This window comes from Leptodactylus fuscus, chromosome 1 (genome assembly GCF_031893055.1).
Source record: "Leptodactylus fuscus isolate aLepFus1 chromosome 1, aLepFus1.hap2, whole genome shotgun sequence".
In the NCBI taxonomy this organism is placed as follows: domain Eukaryota; kingdom Metazoa; phylum Chordata; class Amphibia; order Anura; family Leptodactylidae; genus Leptodactylus; species Leptodactylus fuscus.
The window spans coordinates 95,881,094-95,899,843 of NC_134265.1; the positions used below are offsets into that span (position 1 = coordinate 95,881,094).

Here is an 18,750-nt window from a genome sequence, read left to right on the forward strand (position 1 = left end):
CTGGAAGCGAAGCTGCTTTTCAGTCAGCTTCTCTTTTCTTAGGGCACGTTGTCTGCAAAGATGTTCAGCCTGTGTTGCCCTGTAAATTGGTCTGCAGGTTACTAGCTATGGCTTCCAGCCCGGCGGGAGGCCCAGATACTATGGAAATGAAGCCTGCTATTATTAAAAGTAAAAAGCCACAACGCTGGTGGCCACCACGCCCGCTGCGGCTGCTAAGAGTGATAGCGGTAAGACTGAGAATACTAGGATTTTGCAAGGCCTAAAGAGTGCAAGAGAGAAAGCGAATGTAAAAGAAGCAAGTGTGCAGTGTAAAAAGTGAATGTAGAAATGGCATAGAGGAGAGTGACCCCTGCTGGTGGAAGTGAGGAAAAGCAAAAGCCTACAGCACCTGGTATTCCCAGGCGGTCTCCCATCCAAGTACTAACCAGGCCCGACCCTGCTTAGCTTCCGAGATCAGACGAGATCGGGCGTGTTCAGGGTGGTGTGGCCGTAGGCAGAGACAGGCTTCTCACTTACTCCTCTTCTACTTTGCAGCCTGGCTGCTGGCAGCCCTTTGCACTACTTCACGCTAGACCTTCTTCTTCACTTTTTGCCTTCTCTTAAGGGAACTTCATACTCCAACAGGAGCAGTGCAAGAGCTGGGGGGCGGCCCTTATACCCACAGGTGTTGTTCAGCAACCAGTCACAGGCCGCAGCCGCCCTCTTTCAAAAGGGCTGGGCGCAAGGTCTGCGCAGGGCTAAGAAACCATCCCGGGGGTGAAAGAAAGAGCAAGCTGGACCAGAGCCCATTGTCCAGTAGTCGGCTAAGGAAGAAGTTGAGATGGTTGCCCGTGCCTGGAAGCGAAGCTGCTTTTCAGTCAGCTTCTCTTTTCTTAGGGCGCGTTGTCTGCAAAGATGTTCAGCCTGTGTTGCCCTGTAAATTGGTCTGCAGGTTACTAGCTATGGCTTCCAGCCCGGCGGGAGGCCCAGATACTATGGAAATGAAGCCTGCTATTATTAAAAGTAAAAAGCCACAACGCTGGTGGCCACCACGCCCGCTGCGGCTGCTAAGAGTGATAGCGGTAAGGCTGAGAATACTAGGATTTTGCAAGGCCTAAAGAGTGCAAGAGAGAAAGCGAATGTAAAAGAAGCAAGTGTGCAGTGTAAAAAGTGAATGTAAAAATGGCATAGAGGAGAGTGACCCCTGCTGGTGGAAGTGAGGAAAAGCAAAAGCCTACAGCACCTGGTATTCCCAGGCGGTCTCCCATCCAAGTACTAACCAGGCCCGACCCTGCTTAGCTTCCGAGATCAGGCGTGTTCAGGGTGGTGTGGCCGTAGGCAGAGACAGGCTTCTCACTTACTCCTCTTCTACTTTGCAGCCTGGCTGCTGGCAGCCCTTTGCACTACTTCACGCTAGACCTTCTTCTTCACTTTTTGCCTTCTCTTAAGGGAACTTCATACTCCAACAGGAGCAGTGCAAGAGCTGGGGGGCGGCCCTTATACCCACAGGTGTTGTTCAGCAACCAGTCACAGGCCGCAGCCGCCCTCTTTCAAAAGGGCTGGGCGCAAGGTCTGCGCAGGGCTAAGAAACCATCCCGGGGGTGAAAGAAAGAGCAAGCTGGACCAGAGCCCATTGTCCAGGAGTCGGCTAAGGAAGAAGTTGAGATGGTTGCCCGTGCCTGGAAGCGAAGCTGCTTTTCAGTCAGCTTCTCTTTTCTTAGGGCGCGTTGTCTGCAAAGATGTTCAGCCTGTGTTGCCCTGTAAATTGGTCTGCAGGTTACTAGCTATGGCTTCCAGCCCGGCGGGAGGCCCAGATACTATGGAAATGAAGCCTGCTATTATTAAAAGTAAAAAGCCACAACGCTGGTGGCCACCACGCCCGCTGCGGCTGCTAAGAGTGATAGCGGTAAGACTGAGAATACTAGGATTTTGCAAGGCCTAAAGAGTGCAAGAGAGAAAGCGAATGTAAAAGAAGCAAGTGTGCAGTGTAAAAAGTGAATGTAAAAATGGCATAGAGGAGAGTGACCCCTGCTGGTGGAAGTGAGGAAAAGCAAAAGCCTACAGCACCTGGTATTCCCAGGCGGTCTCCCATCCAAGTACTAACCAGGCCCGACCCTGCTTAGCTTCCGAGATCAGACGAGAAAGGGCGTGTTCAGGGTGGTGTGGCTGTAGGCAGAGACAGTCTTCTCACTTACTCCTCTTCTACTTTGCAGCCTGGCTGCTGGCAGCCCTTTGCACTACTTCACGCTAGACCTTTTTCTTCACTTTTTGCCTTCTCTTAAGGGAACTTCATACTCCAACAGGAGCAGTGCAAGAGCTGGGGGCGGCCCTTATACCCACAGGTGTTGTTCAGCAACCAGTCACAGGCCGCAGCCGCCCTCTTTCAAAAGGGCTGGGCGCAAGGTCTGCGCAGGGCTAAGAAACCATCCCGGGGGTGAAAGAAAGAGCAAGCTGGACCAGAGCCCATTGTCCAGGAGTCGGCTAAGGAAGAAGTTGAGATGGTTGCCCGTGCCTGGAAGCGAAGCTGCTTTTCAGTCAGCTTCTCTTTTCTTAGGGCGCGTTGTCTGCAAAGATGTTCAGCCTGTGTTGCCCTGTAAATTGGTCTGCAGGTTACGAGCTATGGCTTCCAGCCCGGCGGGAGGCCCAGATACTATGGAAATGAAGCCTGCTATTATTAAAAGAAAAAAGCCACAACGCTGGTGGCCACCACGCCCGCTGCGGCTGCTAAGAGTGATAGCGGTAAGACTGAGAATACTAGGATTTTGCAAGGCCTAAAGAGTGCAAGAGAGAAAGCGAATGTAAAAGAAGCAAGTGTGCAGTGTAAAAAGTGAATGTAAAAATGGCATAGAGGAGAGTGACCCCTGCTGGTGGAAGTGAGGAAAAGCAAAAGTCTACAGCACCTGGTATTCCCAGGCGGTCTCCCATCCAAGTACTAACCAGGCCCAACCCTGCTTAGCTTCCGAGATCAGACGTGTTCAGGGCGGTGTGGCCGTAGGCAGAGACAGGCTTCTCACTTACTCCTCTTCTACTTTGCAGCCTGGCTGCTGGCAGCTCTTTGCACTACTTCACGCTAGACCTTTTTCTTCACTTTTTGCCTTCTCTTAAGGGAACTTCATACTCCAACAGGAGCAGTGCAAGAGCTGGGGGCGGCCCTTATACCCACAGGTGTTGTTCAGCAACCAGTCACAGGCCGCAGCCGCCCTCTTTCAAAAGGGCTGGGCGCAAGGTCTGCGCAGGGCTAAGAAACCATCCCGGGGGTGAAAGAAAGAGCAAGCTGGACCAGAGCCCATTGTCCAGGAGTCGGCTAAGGAAGAAGTTGAGATGGTTGCCCGTTCCTGGAAGCGAAGCTGCTTTTCAGTCAGCTTCTCTTTTCTTAGGGCGCGTTGTCTGCAAAGATGTTCAGCCTGTGTTGCCCTGTAAATTGGTCTGCAGGTTACTAGCTATGGCTTCCAGCCCGGCGGGAGGCCCAGATACTATGGAAATGAAGCCTGCTATTATTAAAAGTAAAAAGCCACAACGCTGGTGGCCACCACGCCCGCTGCGGCTGCTAAGAGTGATAGCGGTAAGACTGAGAATACTAGGATTTTGCAAGGCCTAAAGAGTGCAAGAGAGAAAGCGAATGTAAAAGAAGCAAGTGTGCAGTGTAAAAAGTGAATGTAAAAATGGCATAGAGGAGAGTGACCCCTGCTGGTGGAAGTGAGGAAAAGCAAAAGTCTACAGCACCTGGTATTCCCAGGCGGTCTCCCATCCAAGTACTAACCAGGCCCAACCCTGCTTAGCTTCCGAGATCAGACGTGTTCAGGGCGGTGTGGCCGTAGGCAGAGACAGGCTTCTCACTTACTCCTCTTCTACTTTGCAGCCTGGCTGCTGGCAGCTCTTTGCACTACTTCACGCTAGACCTTTTTCTTCACTTTTTGCCTTCTCTTAAGGGAACTTCATACTCCAACAGGAGCAGTGCAAGAGCTGGGGGCGGCCCTTATACCCACAGGTGTTGTTCAGCAACCAGTCACAGGCCGCAGCCGCCCTCTTTCAAAAGGGCTGGGCGCAAGGTCTGCGCAGGGCTAAGAAACCATCCCGGGGGTGAAAGAAAGAGCAAGCTGGACCAGAGCCCATTGTCCAGGAGTCGGCTAAGGAAGAAGTTGAGATGGTTGCCCGTGCCTGGAAGCGAAGCTGCTTTTCAGTCAGCTTCTCTTTTCTTAGGGCACGTTGTCTGCAAAGATGTTCAGCCTGTGTTGCCCTGTAAATTGGTCTGCAGGTTACTAGCTATGGCTTCCAGCCCGGCGGGAGGCCCAGATACTATGGAAATGAAGCCTGCTATTATTAAAAGTAAAAAGCCACAACGCTGGTGGCCACCACGCCCGCTGCGGCTGCTAAGAGTGATAGCGGTAAGACTGAGAATACTAGGATTTTGCAAGGCCTAAAGAGTGCAAGAGAGAAAGCGAATGTAAAAGAAGCAAGTGTGCAGTGTAAAAAGTGAATGTAAAAATGGCATAGAGGAGAGTGACCCCTGCTGGTGGAAGTGAGGAAAAGCAAAAGCCTACAGCACCTGGTATTCCCAGGCGGTCTCCCATCCAAGTACTAACCAGGCCCGACCCTGCTTAGCTTCCGAGATCAGACGAGATCGGGTGTGTTCAGGGTGGTGTGGCCGTAGGCAGAGACAAAATTCTCACTTACTCCTCTTCTACTTTGCAGCCTGGCTGCTGGCAGCTCTTTGCACTACTTCACGCTAGACCTTTTTCTTCACTTTTTGCCTTCTCTTAAGGGAACTTCATACTCCAACAGGAGCAGTGCAAGAGCTGGGGGCGGCCCTTATACCCACAGGTGTTGTTCAGCAACCAGTCACAGGTCGCAGCCGCCCTCTTTCAAAAGGGCTGGGCGCAAGGTCTGCGCAGGGCTAAGAAACCATCCCGGGGGTGAAAGAAAGAGCAAGCTGGACCAGAGCCCATTGTCCAGGAGTTGGCTAAGGAAGAAGTTGAGATGGTTGCCCGTGCCTGGAAGCGAAGCTGCTTTTCAGTCAGCTTCTCTTTTCTTAGGGCGCGTTGTCTGCAAAGATGTTCAGCCTGTGTTGCCCTGTAAATTGGTCTGCAGGTTACTAGCTATGGCTTCCAGCCCGGCGGGAGGCCCAGATACTATGGAAATGAAGCCTGCTATTATTAAAAGTAAAAAGCCACAACGCTGGTGGCCACCACGCCCGCTGCGGCTGCTAAGAGTGATAGCGGTAAGACTGAGAATATTAGGATTTTGCAAGGCCTAAAGAGTGCAAGAGAGAAAGCGAATGTAAAAGAAGCAAGTGTGCAGTGTAAAAAGTGAATGTAAAAATGGCATAGAGGAGAGTGACCCCTGCTGGTGGAAGTGAGGAAAAGCAAAAGCCTACAGCACCTGGTATTCCCAGGCGGTCTCCCATCCAAGTACTAACCAGGCCCGACCCTGCTTAGCTTCCGAGATCAGACGAGATCGGGCGTGTTCAGGGTGGTGTGGCCGTAGGCAGAGACAGGCTTCTCACTTACTCCTCTTATACTTTGCAGCCTGGCTGCTGGCAGCTCTTTGCACTACTTCACGCTAGACCTTCTTCTTCACTTTTTGCCTTCTCTTAAGGGAACTTCATACTCCAACAGGAGCAGTGCAAGAGCTGGGGGGCGGCCCTTATACCCACAGGTGTTGTTCAGCAACCAGTCACAGGCCGCAGCCGCCCTCTTTCAAAAGGGCTGGGCGCAAGGTCTGCGCAGGGCTAAGAAACCATCCCGGGGGTGAAAGAAAGAGCAAGCTGGACCAGAGCCCATTGTCCAGTAGTCGGCTAAGGAAGAAGTTGAGATGGTTGCCCGTGCCTGGAAGCGAAGCTGCTTTTCAGTCAGCTTCTCTTTTCTTAGGGCGCGTTGTCTGCAAAGATGTTCAGCCTGTGTTGCCCTGTAAATTGGTCTGCAGGTTACTAGCTATGGCTTCCAGCCCGGCGGGAGGCCCAGATACTATGGAAATGAAGCCTGCTATTATTAAAAGTAAAAAGCCACAACGCTGGTGGCCATCACGCCCGCTGCGGCTGCTAAGAGTGATAGCGGTAAGACTGAGAATACTAGGATTTTGCAAGGCCTAAAGAGTGCAAGAGAGAAAGCGAATGTAAAAGAAGCAAGTGTGCAGTGTAAAAAGTGAATGTAAAAATGGCATAGAGGAGAGTGACCCCTGCTGGTGGAAGTGAGGAAAAGCAAAAGCCTACAGCACCTGGTATTCCCAGGCGGTCTCCCATCCAAGTACTAACCAGGCCCGACCCTGCTTAGCTTCCAAGATCAGACGAGAACGGGCGTGTTCAGGGTGGTGTGGCCGTAGGCAGAGACAGGCTTCTCACTTACTCCTCTTCTACTTTGCAGCCTGGCTGCTGGCAGCCCTTTGCACTACTTCACGCTAGACCTTTTTCTTCACTTTTTGCCTTCTCTTAAGGGAACTTCATACTCCAACAGGAGCAGTGCAAGAGCTGGGGGCGGCCCTTATACCCACAGGTGTTGTTCAGCAACCAGTCACAGGCCGCAGCCGCCCTCTTTCAAAAGGGCTGGGCGCAAGGTCTGCGCAGGGCTAAGAAACCATCCCGGGAGTGAAAGAAAGAGCAAGCTGGACCAGAGCCCATTGTCCAGGAGTCGGCTAAGGAAGAAGTTGAGATGGTTGCCCGTGCCTGGAAGCGAAGCTGCTTTTCAGTCAGCTTCTCTTTTCTTAGGGCGCGTTGTCTGCAAAGATGTTCAGCCTGTGTTGCCCTGTAAATTGGTCTGCAGGTTACTAGCTATGGCTTCCAGCCCGGCGGGAGGCCCAGATACTATGGAAATGAAGCCTGCTATTATTAAAAGAAAAAAGCCACAACGCTGGTGGCCACCACGCCCGCTGCGGCTGCTAAGAGTGATAGCGGTAAGACTGAGAATACTATGATTTTGCAAGGCCTAAAGAGTGCAAGAGAGAAAGCGAATGTAAAAGAAGCAAGTGTGCAGTGTAAAAAGTGAATGTAAAAATGGCATAGAGGAGAGTGACCCCTGCTGGTGGAAGTGAGGAAAAGCAAAAGCCTACAGCACCTGGTATTCCCAGGCGGTCTCCCATCCAAGTACTAACCAGGCCCGACCCTGCTTAGCTTCCGAGATCAGACGAGATGGGGCATGTTCAGGGTGGTGTGGCCGTAGGCAGAGACAAGGTTCTCACTTACTCCTCTTCTACTTTGCAGCCTGGCTGCTGGCAGCTCTTTGCACTACTTCACGCTAGACCTTTTTCTTCACTTTTTGCCTTCTCTTAAGGGAACTTCATACTCCAACAGGAGCAGTGCAAGAGCTGGGGGCGGCCCTTATACCCACAGGTGTTGTTCAGCAACCAGTCACAGGCCGCAGCCGCCCTCTTTCAAAAGGGCTGGGCGCAAGGTCTGCGCAGGGCTAAGAAACCATCCCAGGGGTGAAAGAAAGAGCAAGCTGGACTAGAGCCCATTGTCCAGGAGTCGGCTAAGGAAGAAGTTGAGATGGTTCCCCGTGCCTGGAAGCGAAGCTGCTTTTCAGTCAGCTTCTCTTTTCTTAGGGCACGTTGTCTGCAAAGATGTTCAGCCTGTGTTGCCCTGTAAATTGGTCTGCAGGTTACTAGCTATGGCTTCCAGCCCGGCGGGAGGCCCAGATACTATGGAAATGAAGCCTGCTATTATTAAAAGTAAAAAGCCACAACGCTGGTGGCCACCACGCCCGCTGCGGCTGCTAAGAGTGATAGCGGTAAGACTGAGAATACTAGGATTTTGCAAGGCCTAAAGAGTGCAAGAGAGAAAGCGAATGTAAAAGAAGCAAGTGTGCAGTGTAAAAAGTGAATGTAAAAATGGCATAGAGGAGAGTGACCCCTGCTGGTGGAAGTGAGGAAAAGCAAAAGCCTACAGCACCTGGTATTCCCAGGCGGTCTCCCATCCAAGTACTAACCAGGCCCGACCCTGCTTAGCTTCCGAGATCAGGCGTGTTCAGGGTGGTGTGGCCGTAGGCAGAGACAGGCTTCTCACTTACTCCTCTTCTACTTTGCAGCCTGGCTGCTGGCAGCCCTTTGCACTACTTCACGCTAGACCTTTTTCTTCACTTTTTGCCTTCTCTTAAGGGAACTTCATACTCCAACAGGAGCAGTGCAAGAGCTGGGGGCGGCCCTTATACCCACAGGTGTTGTTCAGCAACCAGTCACAGGCCGCAGCCGCCCTCTTTCAAAAGGGCTGGGCGCAAGGTCTGCGCAGGGCTAAGAAACCATCCCGGGGGTGAAAGAAAGAGCAAGCTGGACCAGAGCCCATTGTCCAGGAGTCGGCTAAGGAAGAAGTTGAGATGGTTGCCCGTGCCTGGAAGCGAAGCTGCTTTTCAGTCAGCTTCTCTTTTCTTAGGGCACGTTGTCTGCAAAGATGTTCAGCCTGTGTTGCCCTGTAAATTGGTCTGCAGGTTACTAGCTATGGCTTCCAGCCCGGCGGGAGGCCCAGATACTATGGAAATGAAGCCTGCTATTATTAAAAGTAAAAAGCCACAACGCTGGTGGCCACCACGCCCGCTGCGGCTGCTAAGAGTGATAGCGGTAAGACTGAGAATACTAGGATTTTGTAAGGCCTAAAGAGTGCAAGAGAGAAAGCGAATGTAAAAGAAGCAAGTGTGCAGTGTAAAAAGTGAATGTAAAAATGGCATAGAGGAGAGTGACCCCTGCTCGTGGAAGTGAGGAAAAGCAAAAGCCTACAGCACCTGGTATTCCCAGGCGGTCTCCCATCCAAGTACTAACCAGGCCCGACCCTGCTTAGCTTCCGAGATCAGACAAGATCGGGCGTGTTCAGGGTGGTGTGGCCGTAGGCAGAGACAGGCTTCTCACTTACTCCTCTTCTACTTTGCAGCCTGGCTGCTGGCAGCCCTTTGCACTACTTCACGCTAGACCTTTTTCTTCACTTTTTGCCTTCTCTTAAGGGAACTTCATACTCCAACAGGAGCAGTGCAAGAGCTGGGGGCGGCCCTTATACCCACAGGTGTTGTTCAGCAACCAGTCACAGGCCGCAGCCGCCCTCTTTCAAAAGGGCTGGGCGCAAGGTCTGCGCAGGGCTAAGAAACCATCCCGGGGGTGAAAGAAAGAGCAAGCTGGACCACAGCCCATTGTCCAGGAGTCGGCTAAGGAAGAAGTTGAGATGGTTGCCCGTGCCTGGAAGCGAAGCTGCTTTTCAGTCAGCTTCTCTTTTCTTAGGGCACGTTGTCTGCAAAGATGTTCAGCCTGTGTTGCCCTGTAAATTGGTCTGCAGGTTACTAGCTATGGCTTCCAGCCCGGCGGGAGGCCCAGATACTATGGAAATGAAGCCTGCTATTATTAAAAGTAAAAAGCCACAACGCTGGTGGCCACCACGCCCGCTGCGGCTGCTAAGAGTGATAGCGGTAAGACTGAGAATACTAGGATTTTGCAAGGCCTAAAGAGTGCAAGAGAGAAAGCGAATGTAAAAGAAGCAAGTGTGCAGAGTAAAAAGTGAATGTAAAAATGGCATAGAGGAGAGTGACCCCTGCTGGTGGAAGTGAGGAAAAGCAAAAGCCTACAGCACCTGGTATTCCCAGGCGGTCTCCCATCCAAGTACTAACCAGGCCCGACCCTGCTTAGCTTCCGAGATCAGACGAGATCGGGCGTGTTCAGGGTGGTGTGGCCGTAGGCAGAGACAGGCTTCTCACTTACTCCTCTTCTACTTTGCAGCCTGGCTGCTGGCAGCCCTTTGCACTACTTCACGCTAGACCTTCTTCTTCACTTTTTGCCTTCTCTTAAGGGAACTTCATACTCCAACAGGAGCAGTGCAAGAGCTGGGGGGCGGCCCTTATACCCACAGGTGTTGTTCAGCAACCAGTCACAGGCCGCAGCCGCCCTCTTTCAAAAGGGCTGGGCGCAAGGTCTGCGCAGGGCTAAGAAACCATCCCGGGGGTGAAAGAAAGAGCAAGCTGGACCAGAGCCCATTGTCCAGTAGTCGGCTAAGGAAGAAGTTGAGATGGTTGCCCGTGCCTGGAAGCGAAGCTGCTTTTCAGTCAGCTTCTCTTTTCTTAGGGCGCGTTGTCTGCAAAGATGTTCAGCCTGTGTTGCCCTGTAAATTGGTCTGCAGGTTACTAGCTATGGCTTCCAGCCCGGCGGGAGGCCCAGATACTATGGAAATGAAGCCTGCTATTATTAAAAGTAAAAAGCCACAACGCTGGTGGCCACCACGCCCGCTGCGGCTGCTAAGAGTGATAGCGGTAAGGCTGAGAATACTAGGATTTTGCAAGGCCTAAAGAGTGCAAGAGAGAAAGCGAATGTAAAAGAAGCAAGTGTGCAGTGTAAAAAGTGAATGTAAAAATGGCATAGAGGAGAGTGACCCCTGCTGGTGGAAGTGAGGAAAAGCAAAAGCCTACAGCACCTGGTATTCCCAGGCGGTCTCCCATCCAAGTACTAACCAGGCCCGACCCTGCTTAGCTTCCGAGATCAGACGAGAAAGGGCGTGTTCAGGGTGGTGTGGCTGTAGGCAGAGACAGTCTTCTCACTTACTCCTCTTCTACTTTGCAGCCTGGCTGCTGGCAGCCCTTTGCACTACTTCACGCTAGACCTTTTTCTTCACTTTTTGCCTTCTCTTAAGGGAACTTCATACTCCAACAGGAGCAGTGCAAGAGCTGGGGGCGGCCCTTATACCCACAGGTGTTGTTCAGCAACCAGTCACAGGCCGCAGCCGCCCTCTTTCAAAAGGGCTGGGCGCAAGGTCTGCGCAGGGCTAAGAAACCATCCCGGGGGTGAAAGAAAGAGCAAGCTGGACCAGAGCCCATTGTCCAGGAGTCGGCTAAGGAAGAAGTTGAGATGGTTGCCCGTGCCTGGAAGCGAAGCTGCTTTTCAGTCAGCTTCTCTTTTCTTAGGGCGCGTTGTCTGCAAAGATGTTCAGCCTGTGTTGCCCTGTAAATTGGTCTGCAGGTTACGAGCTATGGCTTCCAGCCCGGCGGGAGGCCCAGATACTATGGAAATGAAGCCTGCTATTATTAAAAGAAAAAAGCCACAACGCTGGTGGCCACCACGCCCGCTGCGGCTGCTAAGAGTGATAGCGTTAAGACTGAGAATACTAGGATTTTGCAAGGCCTAAAGAGTGCAAGAGAGAAAGCGAATGTAAAAGAAGCAAGTGTGCAGTGTAAAAAGTGAATGTAAAAATGGCATAGAGGAGAGTGACCGCTGCTGGTGGAAGTGAGGAAAAGCAAAAGTCTACAGCACCTGGTATTCCCAGGCGGTCTCCCATCCAAGTACTAACCAGGCCCAACCCTGCTTAGCTTCCGAGATCAGATGTGTTCAGGGCGGTGTGGCCGTAGGCAGAGACAGGCTTCTCACTTACTCCTCTTCTACTTTGCAGCCTGGCTGCTGGCAGCTCTTTGCACTACTTCACGCTAGACCTTTTTCTTCACTTTTTGCCTTCTCTTAAGGGAACTTCATACTCCAACAGGAGCAGTGCAAGAGCTGGGGGCGGCCCTTATACCCACAGGTGTTGTTCAGCAACCAGTCACAGGCCGCAGCCGCCCTCTTTCAAAAGGGCTGGGCGCAAGGTCTGCGCAGGGCTAAGAAACCATCCCGGGGGTGAAAGAAAGAGCAAGCTGGACCAGAGCCCATTGTCCAGGAGTCGGCTAAGGAAGAAGTTGAGATGGTTGCCCGTGCCTGGAAGCGAAGCTGCTTTTCAGTCAGCTTCTCTTTTCTTAGGGCACGTTGTCTGCAAAGATGTTCAGCCTGTGTTGCCCTGTAAATTGGTCTGCAGGTTACTAGCTATGGCTTCCAGCCCGGCGGGAGGCCCAGATACTATGGAAATGAAGCCTGCTATTATTAAAAGTAAAAAGCCACAACGCTGGTGGCCACCACGCCCGCTGCGGCTGCTAAGAGTGATAGCGGTAAGACTGAGAATACTAGGATTTTGCAAGGCCTAAAGAGTGCAAGAGAGAAAGCGAATGTAAAAGAAGCAAGTGTGCAGTGTAAAAAGTGAATGTAAAAATGGCATAGAGGAGAGTGACCCCTGCTGGTGGAAGTGAGGAAAAGCAAAAGCCTACAGCACCTGGTATTCCCAGGCGGTCTCCCATCCAAGTACTAACCAGGCCCGACCCTGCTTAGCTTCCGAGATCAGACGAGATCGGGCGTGTTCAGGGTGGTGTGGCCGTAGGCAGAGACAGGCTTCTCACTTACTCCTCTTCTACTTTGCAGCCTGGCTGCTGGCAGCCCTTTGCACTACTTCACGCTAGACCTTCTTCTTCACTTTTTGCCTTCTCTTAAGGGAACTTCATACTCCAACAGGAGCAGTGCAAGAGCTGGGGGGCGGCCCTTATACCCACAGGTGTTGTTCAGCAACCAGTCACAGGCCGCAGCCGCCCTCTTTCAAAAGGGCTGGGCGCAAGGTCTGCGCAGGGCTAAGAAACCATCCCGGGGGTGAAAGAAAGAGCAAGCTGGACCAGAGCCCATTGTCCAGTAGTCGGCTAAGGAAGAAATTGAGATGGTTGCCCGTGCCTGGAAGCTAAGCTGCTTTTCAGTCAGCTTCTCTTTTCTTAGGGCGCGTTGTCTGCAAAGATGTTCAGCCTGTGTTGCCCTGTAAATTGGTCTGCAGGTTACTAGCTATGGCTTCCAGCCCGGCGGGAGGCCCAGATACTATGGAAATGAAGCCTGCTATTATTAAAAGTAAAAAGCCACAACGCTGGTGGCCACCACGCCCGCTGCGGCTGCTAAGAGTGATAGCGGTAAGACTGAGAATACTAGGATTTTGCAAGGCCTAAAGAGTGCAAGAGAGAAAGCGAATGTAAAAGAAGCAAGTGTGCAGTGTAAAAAGTGAATGTAAAAATGGCATAGAGGAGAGTGACCCCTGCTGGTGGAAGTGAGGAAAAGCAAAAGCCTACAGCACCTGGTATTCCCAGGTGGTCTCCCATCCAAGTACTAACCAGGCCCGACCCTGCTTAGCTTCCGAGATCAGACGAGAAAGGGCGTGTTCAGGGTGGTGTGGCTGTAGGCAGAGACAGGCTTCTCACTTACTCCTCTTCTACTTTGCAGCCTGGCTGCTGGCAGCCCTTTGCACTACTTCACGCTAGACCTTTTTCTTCACTTTTTGCCTTCTCTTAAGGGAACTTCATACTCCAACAGGAGCAGTGCAAGAGCTGGGGGCGGCCCTTATACCCACAGGTGTTGTTCAGCAACCAGTCACAGGCCGCAGCCGCCCTCTTTCAAAAGGGCTGGGCGCAAGGTCTGCGCAGGGCTAAGAAACCATCCCGGGGGTGAAAGAAAGAGCAAGCTGGACCAGAGCCCATTGTCCAGTAGTCGGCTAAGGAAGAAGTTGAGATGGTTGCCCGTGCCTGGAAGCGAAGCTGCTTTTCAGTCAGCTTCTCTTTTCTTAGGGCGCGTTGTCTGCAAAGATGTTCAGCCTGTGTTGCCCTGTAAATTGGTCTGCAGGTTACGAGCTATGGCTTCCAGTCCGGCGGGAGGCCCAGATACTATGGAAATGAAGCCTGCTATTATTAAAAGAAAAAAGCCACAACGCTGGTGGCCACCACGCCCGCTGCGGCTGCTAAGAGTGATAGCGGTAAGACTGAGAATACTAGGATTTTGCAAGGCCTAAAGAGTGCAAGAGAGAAAGCGAATGTAAAAGAAGCAAGTGTGCAGTGTAAAAAGTGAATGTAAAAATGGCATAGAGGAGAGTGACCCCTGCTGGTGGAAGTGAGGAAAAGCAAAAGCCTACAGCACCTGGTATTCCCAGGCGGTCTCCCATCCAAGTACTAACCAGGCCCGACCCTGCTTAGCTTCCGAGATCAGACGAGATCGGGCGTGTTCAGGGTGGTGTGGCCGTAGGCAGAGACAGGCTTCTCACTTACTCCTCTTCTACTTTGCAGCCTGGCTGCTGGCAGCTCTTTGCACTACTTCACGCTAGACCTTCTTCTTCACTTTTTGCCTTCTCTTAAGGGAACTTCATACTCCAACAGGAGCAGTGCAAGAGCTGGGGGGCGGCCCTTATACCCACAGGTGTTGTTCAGCAACCAGTCACAGGCCGCAGCCGCCCTCTTTCAAAAGGGCTGGGCGCAAGGTCTGCGCAGGGCTAAGAAACCATCCCGGGGGTGAAAGAAAGAGCAAGCTGGACCAGAGCCCATTGTCCAGTAGTCGGCTAAGGAAGAAGTTGAGATGGTTGCCCGTGCCTGGAAGCGAAGCTGCTTTTCAGTCAGCTTCTCTTTTCTTAGGGCGCGTTGTCTGCAAAGATGTTCAGCCTGTGTTGCCCTGTAAATTGGTCTGCAGGTTACTAGCTATGGCTTCCAGCCCGGCGGGAGGCCCAGATACTATGGAAATGAAGCCTGCTATTATTAAAAGTAAAAAGCCACAACGCTGGTGGCCACCACGCCCGCTGCGGGTGCTAAGAGTGATAGCGGTAAGACTGAGAATACTAGGATTTTGCAAGGCCTAAAGAGTGCAAGAGAGAAAGCGAATGTAAAAGAAGCAAGTGTGCAGTGTAAAAAGTGAATGTAAAAATGGCATAGAGGAGAGTGACCCCTGCTGGTGGAAGTGAGGAAAAGCAAAAGCCTACAGCACCTGGTATTCCCAGGCGGTCTCCCATCCAAGTACTAACCAGGCCCGACCCTGCTTAGCTTCCGAGATCAGACGAGATCGGGCGTGTTCAGGGTGGTGTGGCCGTAGGCAGAGACAGGCTTCTCACTTACTCCTCTTCTACTTTGCAGCCTGGCTGCTGGCAGCCCTTTGCACTACTTCACGCTAGACCTTTTTCTTCACTTTTTGCCTTCTCTTAAGGGAACTTCATACTCCAACAGGAGCAGTGCAAGAGCTGGGGGCGGCCCTTATACCCACAGGTGTTGTTCAGCAACCAGTCACAGGCCGCAGCCGCCCTCTTTCAAAAGGGCTGGGCGCAAGGTCTGCGCAGGGCTAAGAAACCATCCCGGGGGTGAAAGAAAGAGCAAGCTGGACCAGAGCCCATTGTCCAGGAGTCGGCTAAGGAAGAAGTTGAGATGGTTGCCCGTGCCTGGAAGCGAAGCTGCTTTTCAGTCAGCTTCTCTTTTCTTAGGGCACGTTGTCTGCAAAGATGTTCAGCCTGTGTTGCCCTGTAAATTGGTCTGCAGGTTACTAGCTATGGCTTCCAGCCCGGCGGGAGGCCCAGATACTATGGAAATGAAGCCTGCTATTATTAAAAGTAAAAAGCCACAACGCTGGTGGCCACCACGCCCGCTGCGGCTGCTAAGAGTGATAGCGGTAAGACTGAGAATACTAGGATTTTGCAAGGCCTAAAGAGTGCAAGAGAGAAAGCGAATGTAAAAGAAGCAAGTGTGCAGTGTAAAAAGTGAATGTAAAAATGGCATAGAGGAGAGTGACCCCTGCTGGTGGAAGTGAGGAAAAGCAAAAGCCTACAGCACCTGGTATTCCCAGGCGGTCTCCCATCCAAGTACTAACCAGGCCCGACCCTGCTTAGCTTCCGAGATCAGACGAGATCGGGCGTGTTCAGGGTGGTGTGGCCGTAGGCAGAGACAGGCTTCTCACTTACTCCTCTTCTACTTTGCAGCCTGGCTGCTGGCAGCCCTTTGCACTACTTCACGCTAGACCTTCTTCTTCACTTTTTGCCTTCTCTTAAGGGAACTTCATACTCCAACAGGAGCAGTGCAAGAGCTGGGGGGCGGCCCTTATACCCACAGGTGTTGTTCAGCAACCAGTCACAGGCCGCAGCCGCCCTCTTTCAAAAGGGCTGGGCGCAAGGTCTGCGCAGGGCTAAGAAACCATCCCGGGGGTGAAAGAAAGAGCAAGCTGGACCAGAGCCCATTGTCCAGTAGTCGGCTAAGGAAGAAGTTGAGATGGTTGCCCGTGCCTGGAAGCGAAGCTGCTTTTCAGTCAGCTTCTCTTTTCTTAGGGCGCGTTGTCTGCAAAGATGTTCAGCCTGTGTTGCCCTGTAAATTGGTCTGCAGGTTACTAGCTATGGCTTCCAGCCCGGCGGGAGGCCCAGATACTATGGAAATGAAGCCTGCTATTATTAAAAGTAAAAAGCCACAACGCTGGTGGCCACCACGCCCGCTGCGGCTGCTAAGAGTGATAGCGGTAAGACTGAGAATACTAGGATTTTGCAAGGCCTAAAGAGTGCAAGAGAGAAAGCGAATGTAAAAGAAGCAAGTGTGCAGTGTAAAAAGTGAATGTAAAAATGGCATAGAGGAGAGTGACCCCTGCTGGTGGAAGTGAGGAAAAGCAAAAGCCTACAGCACCTGGTATTCCCAGGCGGTCTCCCATCCAAGTACTAACCAGGCCCGACCCTGCTTAGCTTCCGAGATCAGACGAGAAAGGGCGTGTTCAGGGTGGTGTGGCTGTAGGCAGAGACAGGCTTCTCACTTACTCCTCTTCTACTTTGCAGCCTGGCTGCTGGCAGCCCTTTGCACTACTTCACGCTAGACCTTTTTCTTCACTTTTTGCCTTCTCTTAAGGGAACTTCATACTCCAACAGGAGCAGTGCAAGAGCTGGGGGCGGCCCTTATACCCACAGGTGTTGTTCAGCAACCAGTCACAGGCCGCAGCCGCCCTCTTTCAAAAGGGCTGGGCGCAAGGTCTGCGCAGGGCTAAGAAACCATCCCGGGGGTGAAAGAAAGAGCAAGCTGGACCAGAGCCCATTGTCCAGTAGTCGGCTAAGGAAGAAGTTGAGATGGTTGCCCGTGCCTGGAAGCGAAGCTGCTTTTCAGTCAGCTTCTCTTTTCTTAGGGCGCGTTGTCTGCAAAGATGTTCAGCCTGTGTTGCCCTGTAAATTGGTCTGCAGGTTACGAGCTATGGCTTCCAGCCCGGCGGGAGGCCCAGATACTATGGAAATGAAGCCTGCTATTATTAAAAGAAAAAAGCCACAACGCTGGTGGCCACCACGCCCGCTGCGGCTGCTAAGAGTGATAGCGGTAAGACTGAGAATACTAGGATTTTGCAAGGCCTAAAGAGTGCAAGAGAGAAAGCGAATATAAAAGAAGCAAGTGTGCAGTGTAAAAAGTGAATGTAAAAATGGCATAGAGGAGAGTGACCCCTGCTGGTGGAAGTGAGGAAAAGCAAAAGCCTACAGCACCTGGTATTCCCAGGCGGTCTCCCATCCAAGTACTAACCAGGCCCGACCCTGCTTAGCTTCCGAGATCAGACGAGATCGGGCGTGTTCAGGTCGGTGTGGCCGTAGGCAGAGACAGGCTTCTCACTTACTCCTCTTCTACTTTGCAGCCTGGCTGCTGGCAGCCCTTTGCACTACTTCACGCTAGACCTTTTTCTTCACTTTTTGCCTTCTCTTAAGGGAACTTCATACTCCAACAGGAGCAGTGCAAGAGCTGGGGGCGGCCCTTATACCCACAGGTGTTGTTCAGCAACCAGTCACAGGCCGCAGCCGCCCTCTTTCAAAAGGGCTGGGCGCAAGGTCTGCGCAGGGCTAAGAAACCATCCCGGGGGTGAAAGAAAGAGCAAGCTGGACCAGAGCCCATTGTCCAGGAGTCGGCTAAGGAAGAAGTTGAGATGGTTGCCCGTGCCTGGAAGCGAAGCTGCTTTTCAGTCAGCTTCTCTTTTCTTAGGGCACGTTGTCTGCAAAGATGTTCAGCCTGTGTTGCCCTGTAAATTGGTCTGCAGGTTACTAGCTATGGCTTCCAGCCCGGCGGGAGGCCCAGATACTATGGAAATGAAGCCTGCTATTATTAAAAGTAAAAAGCCACAACGCTGGTGGCCACCACGCCCGCTGCGGCTGCTAAGAGTGATAGCGGTAAGACTGAGAATACTAGGATTTTGCAAGGCCTAAAGAGTGCAAGAGAGAAAGCGAATGTAAAAGAAGCAAGTGTGCAGTGTAAAAAGTGAATGTAAAAATGGCATAGAGGAGAGTGACCCCTGCTGGTGGAAGTGAGGAAAAGCAAAAGCCTACAGCACCTGGTATTCCCAGGCGGTCTCCCATCCAAGTACTAACCAGGCCCGACCCTGCTTAGCTTCCAAGATCAGACGAGATCGGGCGTGTTCAGGGTGGTGTGGCCGTAGGCAGAGACAGGCTTCTCACTTACTCCTCTTCTACTTTGCAGCCTGGCTGCTGGCAGCTCTTTGCACTACTTCACGCTAGACCTTCTTCTTCACTTTTTGCCTTCTCTTAAGGGAACTTCATACTCCAACAGGAGCAGTGCAAGAGCTGGGGGGCGGCCCTTATACCCACAGGTGTTGTTCAGCAACCAGTCACAGGCCGCAGCCGCCCTCTTTCAAAAGGGCTGGGCCCAAGGTCTGCGCAGGGCTAAGAAACCATCCCGGGGGTGAAAGAAAGAGCAAGCTGGACCAGAGCCCATTGTCCAGTAGTCGGCTAAGGAAGAAGTTGAGATGGTTGCCCGTGCCTGGAAGCGAAGCTGCTTTTCAGTCAGCTTCTCTTTTCTTAGGGCGCGTTGTCTGCAAAGATGTTCAGCCTGTGTTGCCCTGTAAATTGGTCTGCAGGTTACTAGCTATGGCTTCCAGCCCGGCGGGAGGCCCAGATACTATGGAAATGAAGCCTGCTATTATTAAAAGTAAAAAGCCACAACGCTGGTGGCCACCACGCCCGCTGCGGCTGCTAAGAGTGATAGCGGTAAGACTGAGAATACTAGGATTTTGCAAGGCCTAAAGAGTGCAAGAGAGAAAGCGAATGTAAAAGAAGCAAGTGTGCAGTGTAAAAAGTGAATGTAAAAATGGCATAGAGGAGAGTGACCCCTGCTGGTGGAAGTGAGGAAAAGCAAAAGCCTACAGCACCTGGTATTCCCAGGCGGTCTCCCATCCAAGTACTAACCAGGCCCGACCCTGCTTAGCTTCCGAGATCAGACGAGATCG

General features: G+C 52.1%; 18 non-coding genes and 5 pseudogenes across 18 annotated transcripts in view; all 23 read right to left on the minus strand.

Annotated features, from left to right (window-relative positions):
• Positions 1 to 376: 376 nt before the first annotated feature.
• LOC142191310 (5S ribosomal RNA) lies at positions 377 to 495 on the minus strand. The gene has a single exon (XR_012714914.1). It is a non-coding gene; the product is annotated as a 5S ribosomal RNA (ribosomal RNA).
• A 715-nt stretch (positions 496 to 1,210) lies between these two features.
• On the minus strand, positions 1,211 to 1,319 carry LOC142190389 (5S ribosomal RNA; annotated as a pseudogene).
• Positions 1,320 to 2,034: 715 nt separating this feature from the next.
• LOC142190258 (5S ribosomal RNA) lies at positions 2,035 to 2,153 on the minus strand. The gene has a single exon (XR_012714182.1). It is a non-coding gene; the product is annotated as a 5S ribosomal RNA (ribosomal RNA).
• Positions 2,154 to 2,867: 714 nt separating this feature from the next.
• LOC142190515 (5S ribosomal RNA) lies at positions 2,868 to 2,976 on the minus strand (annotated as a pseudogene).
• A 714-nt stretch (positions 2,977 to 3,690) lies between these two features.
• Positions 3,691 to 3,799, minus strand: LOC142190516 (5S ribosomal RNA; annotated as a pseudogene).
• Positions 3,800 to 4,513: 714 nt separating this feature from the next.
• On the minus strand, positions 4,514 to 4,632 carry LOC142189641 (5S ribosomal RNA). The gene has a single exon (XR_012713603.1). It is a non-coding gene; the product is annotated as a 5S ribosomal RNA (ribosomal RNA).
• A 714-nt stretch (positions 4,633 to 5,346) lies between these two features.
• Positions 5,347 to 5,465, minus strand: LOC142191311 (5S ribosomal RNA). Its single transcript, XR_012714915.1, has one exon. It is a non-coding gene; the product is annotated as a 5S ribosomal RNA (ribosomal RNA).
• Positions 5,466 to 6,180: 715 nt separating this feature from the next.
• Positions 6,181 to 6,299, minus strand: LOC142190183 (5S ribosomal RNA). The gene has a single exon (XR_012714111.1). It is a non-coding gene; the product is annotated as a 5S ribosomal RNA (ribosomal RNA).
• Positions 6,300 to 7,013: 714 nt separating this feature from the next.
• On the minus strand, positions 7,014 to 7,132 carry LOC142190205 (5S ribosomal RNA). Its single transcript, XR_012714133.1, has one exon. It is a non-coding gene; the product is annotated as a 5S ribosomal RNA (ribosomal RNA).
• A 714-nt stretch (positions 7,133 to 7,846) lies between these two features.
• LOC142190391 (5S ribosomal RNA) lies at positions 7,847 to 7,955 on the minus strand (annotated as a pseudogene).
• Positions 7,956 to 8,669: 714 nt separating this feature from the next.
• LOC142189959 (5S ribosomal RNA) lies at positions 8,670 to 8,788 on the minus strand. Its single transcript, XR_012713902.1, has one exon. It is a non-coding gene; the product is annotated as a 5S ribosomal RNA (ribosomal RNA).
• A 714-nt stretch (positions 8,789 to 9,502) lies between these two features.
• LOC142191312 (5S ribosomal RNA) lies at positions 9,503 to 9,621 on the minus strand. The gene has a single exon (XR_012714916.1). It is a non-coding gene; the product is annotated as a 5S ribosomal RNA (ribosomal RNA).
• A 715-nt stretch (positions 9,622 to 10,336) lies between these two features.
• Positions 10,337 to 10,455, minus strand: LOC142190259 (5S ribosomal RNA). The gene has a single exon (XR_012714183.1). It is a non-coding gene; the product is annotated as a 5S ribosomal RNA (ribosomal RNA).
• Positions 10,456 to 11,169: 714 nt separating this feature from the next.
• Positions 11,170 to 11,278, minus strand: LOC142190499 (5S ribosomal RNA; annotated as a pseudogene).
• Positions 11,279 to 11,992: 714 nt separating this feature from the next.
• On the minus strand, positions 11,993 to 12,111 carry LOC142191313 (5S ribosomal RNA). The gene has a single exon (XR_012714917.1). It is a non-coding gene; the product is annotated as a 5S ribosomal RNA (ribosomal RNA).
• A 715-nt stretch (positions 12,112 to 12,826) lies between these two features.
• On the minus strand, positions 12,827 to 12,945 carry LOC142190232 (5S ribosomal RNA). The gene has a single exon (XR_012714158.1). It is a non-coding gene; the product is annotated as a 5S ribosomal RNA (ribosomal RNA).
• Positions 12,946 to 13,659: 714 nt separating this feature from the next.
• Positions 13,660 to 13,778, minus strand: LOC142191314 (5S ribosomal RNA). Its single transcript, XR_012714918.1, has one exon. It is a non-coding gene; the product is annotated as a 5S ribosomal RNA (ribosomal RNA).
• Positions 13,779 to 14,493: 715 nt separating this feature from the next.
• LOC142191315 (5S ribosomal RNA) lies at positions 14,494 to 14,612 on the minus strand. The gene has a single exon (XR_012714919.1). It is a non-coding gene; the product is annotated as a 5S ribosomal RNA (ribosomal RNA).
• Positions 14,613 to 15,326: 714 nt separating this feature from the next.
• LOC142191317 (5S ribosomal RNA) lies at positions 15,327 to 15,445 on the minus strand. The gene has a single exon (XR_012714921.1). It is a non-coding gene; the product is annotated as a 5S ribosomal RNA (ribosomal RNA).
• Positions 15,446 to 16,160: 715 nt separating this feature from the next.
• On the minus strand, positions 16,161 to 16,279 carry LOC142190260 (5S ribosomal RNA). Its single transcript, XR_012714184.1, has one exon. It is a non-coding gene; the product is annotated as a 5S ribosomal RNA (ribosomal RNA).
• Positions 16,280 to 16,993: 714 nt separating this feature from the next.
• LOC142190001 (5S ribosomal RNA) lies at positions 16,994 to 17,112 on the minus strand. The gene has a single exon (XR_012713941.1). It is a non-coding gene; the product is annotated as a 5S ribosomal RNA (ribosomal RNA).
• A 714-nt stretch (positions 17,113 to 17,826) lies between these two features.
• LOC142189890 (5S ribosomal RNA) lies at positions 17,827 to 17,945 on the minus strand. The gene has a single exon (XR_012713838.1). It is a non-coding gene; the product is annotated as a 5S ribosomal RNA (ribosomal RNA).
• Positions 17,946 to 18,660: 715 nt separating this feature from the next.
• LOC142191318 (5S ribosomal RNA) overlaps positions 18,661 to 18,750 on the minus strand; it is a 119-nt gene continuing 29 nt past the window's right edge. The window contains exon 1 of the ribosomal RNA XR_012714922.1: positions 18,661 to 18,750. This exon is cut by the window's right edge and continues 29 nt beyond it. This is a non-coding gene — a ribosomal RNA (5S ribosomal RNA).